Below are 3,132 nucleotides of genomic sequence, written 5' to 3'. Positions count from 1 at the left end.
AATGAAGTGGCTGATTTTGTGTCTGTACAGTGGGATGGTAGCACAGAAAGGCAGTGTTACTGCAGACACATTCTTACCTAGTGTGGAAAACCTCACCAGCTCTTTCCGGCCAGGTGAGGCGATGTCTTCTCAGTTATTGTAAATTACAGAGCACCAAACACACCAGTTCTTAAAGAAAAGGGGTAAAAACAAAGCTGATTTTACAGTAGTTAGTCTGGAGAAAATATTATTAGACAGATAGTGGGGAAAAAAAAAAGGCTTTTGGAGGCAGAGGACATTCACAAGTTTGAAAATGGCTTCATGACCCACAGCTGCTGTGGCTGAAGTGTGTGCAGTGTCAGTCTCTGATTTGTTGACTGGGGAAGACGGGGTTACATTTTGGGTAGTTTTAGGCAATGTTACTACAAAAAGTAAGTAGCGCTGTCACCATTTGTTGAAGTTGTGTCCGTTCGCCTCCTCTGGTTTTATTTTATGGAGCTGCAAAGCACATTGAGAAGGGCCCTCTGGGATAAGGTGGCCTCCTGTGTGAAGCTCTCCAGTTCCCTTTCTCAGTTCCATTTACGCTGACACAGATGTACAGATGTCCCCTGTGACAGAAGCCAGCCACTGCTTCTTCCCAGCTCCGCTGTTACCTCCCACGTAACCCTTTGAACATCTGCAGGTAGACCACACAGTAATGCCTACTGGGGTCCTGTTGTTGCTATTCAGACTGGTTGCTTTTCTTGTGTTTTATTATTTTCTTAGTTGATGAAATAGCACAGATGAACAGGAAGTGCCATGCAGTCAATACTGGTCAGATGCTGAAATGTCACATGCCCAGAAGAACAATGAAGGCACTTGTCCAGGCAGTGTGTGTGAATGTGAAGCCGAGTCTGGTCAGTGAGATCTGTATATTGTAACTGCCTGCCCTGGGCCTGAGCAGTGTGCTTGCAAAGCCTGCCCTGGACAAGTGCTCATGTGAGCTGCAGGTGGCCCTTTGGGAGCCCAGGCTGTGATGTGGGAGACTTACAGGGATCTCACCTCATGCCACAAGTCATCCAGGGGAGACAGCTGTACCTGCAGCGTCCGTGGCTCCAGGAGCAGCTCTTGGGTACAGCGTGGAGCAGAGCAGCTCCTGGAGCAAGAGATTTGGATCCTGGTGGGGAAGTGGGTTCAGCATAGCTGAGAGTTTCATTTATGAGGTTGGAAAGGAGAAAGAGGGAAAAATACATCAAGGACAATGGAGAGATTTATCTCCTAGAAAATCTGTGTTCTATGGATAGGCTGTAATGTGTAATGTCTGCGTATTCCCCTAAACGTGGAACAACCTGCTTCGTGTTGCTTAGAGCTCTTACTGCTCTATGAAGTTGTCTTGATGCCAACCACAGGTGCGGTTGAATTTAAAACACTGTCAGCAGAATGGTATTAAGAAATTACTCAAAGGGAGAAAGGGGAGAAGGAATTAAACTGAAGTCAGCACTTAAGCTCCCCAAACCTGCATTCTCCACCAGAGCCTCTGATAGTCACTGACTTACTGCAGGGAACTGCAGAAGGAGGCTGTGACTTAGCACTGAGTGCATGTGGGCTGCACTGTCCCCTTCTCCAGGGCAGGTCTGTTGTCAGCCATCGCCTCTGCTCGGCAGGCTGGTGGTGCAGTGCTGCTCGATGTGTTTGTAGCAAAGCCCGTCCTGCTGCTGAGTGCTGCAAAGAAGGCAAATGGCCATCTGACAAAGTTTGGGAATCAGCCATTTGCAGCGATGTGAGGCTGCATCCATGCAGTATTTTTCTGGGGAGTTCTCAGAGTTGTGAGTGCCTAGCTGGGCTGAATTCTCCCCCAAGTCTCCACACATCAAACGCTTCAAGCCTTCACAGCTGGCTGTCACCTCACGCCCCCAGATCCTTTCCCTCTGTGCAGCCTGCCAGCCACTCTGCCCCAAGCCTGGGGTTGTTGTGACCAAAGAGCAGCACTTGGTCTCCTTGAAGCTCATCCCTGCAATCAGCCTGTCCAGATCCCTCTGCAGGGCCTTGCTGCCCCCAGGCAGATCGACACCTCCAGCCAACTTGGTGTCATCTGTAAACTTAACTGATGGTGCACTCAGTGCTCTCATCTGGGTTGAACAGGCTGGGCCCCAGTACTGCCCCACTGGAGAGCCACACTCGTGACCAGCTGCCAGCTGGATGTGACTCCATCCAACACCACTCTCAGCCCAGCCCTCAGCCAGTCCCTCACCCAGCAGAGAGCATACCTGTCCAGGCCTCAGGCTGCTGCTTCTCCTGGAGAATGCCATGGGAGACAGCGTCACAGGCTTTGCTGATGTCTAGGAAACTTTATCAACAGCCTTTCCCTCATGCACCAGGAGCTCACTCGGTCACAGGAGATCAGGTTGGTCAGGCAGGACCTGCCTTTCGGGAAGCCATGGCTGGACCCGATTCCCCGGTATTCTCGTGCAGCACCGCGCGACTGCACTCCAATCGCTCTCCGACCTTCCCTGGCACCGACGTCAGGCTGACAGGCCTGCGGTTCCCCAGCCCTCCCTGTGGCGGTGTCGCATCAGCAGCCTGCAGCCGCCTGGCCCCCCAGCTGAGCGAGGACCGCTGGTAGAAGATGGGAAACGGCTCTGCAATCGCTTCTGCCCGCTCGCTCAGCTCCGTGCGGCGGATCCCCGCAGCCCCGGGAGCGCGGCAGCCCAGCTGGAGCAGCAGGTCGCTCACCGTTTCCTCCAGAGCCGTGGGACCTACTCCGCTCCTCATCGCCGTCCTCCAGCACCGCACGCGGCCGATACCCGCCCTCGCCCTCACACAGCGCTACGGGAAGAGCCGGCAGCCCCGCCTTCCCCCGCCCTAACGCCGTTCCCCACGGCGTCCAACCGCGGCGCCGCCGCTCTCCGCCCGGCCCCGCCCGCAGCCCGGTCCGCACCACCGCCGGCTGCCGCGGGGGGGAACCGTAACCCCTCGCTTCCCGCAGCGCGACGGCGGCGCGGGGACCGGCGGTACAGAGCACGAAAGCGGCGCGGGGTCGCGGCGCGCGGTCGCGGCGCGGGCCGGGCTCGCGGCGCGGGGCGACGAGGCGGTTCCACCCCCGTGAGGCGGCGCGGTGGGCGCGTCCGGAGCCGCCTGGCCGGGCGGGGCGGGCCCTGTGGCGGGCGGGCAGCG

Source organism: Tetrao urogallus, assembly GCF_951394365.1.
Source record: "Tetrao urogallus genome assembly, chromosome: 13".
NCBI classification, from domain to species: domain Eukaryota; kingdom Metazoa; phylum Chordata; class Aves; order Galliformes; family Phasianidae; genus Tetrao; species Tetrao urogallus.
This window is presented reverse-complemented; position numbering follows the sequence as displayed.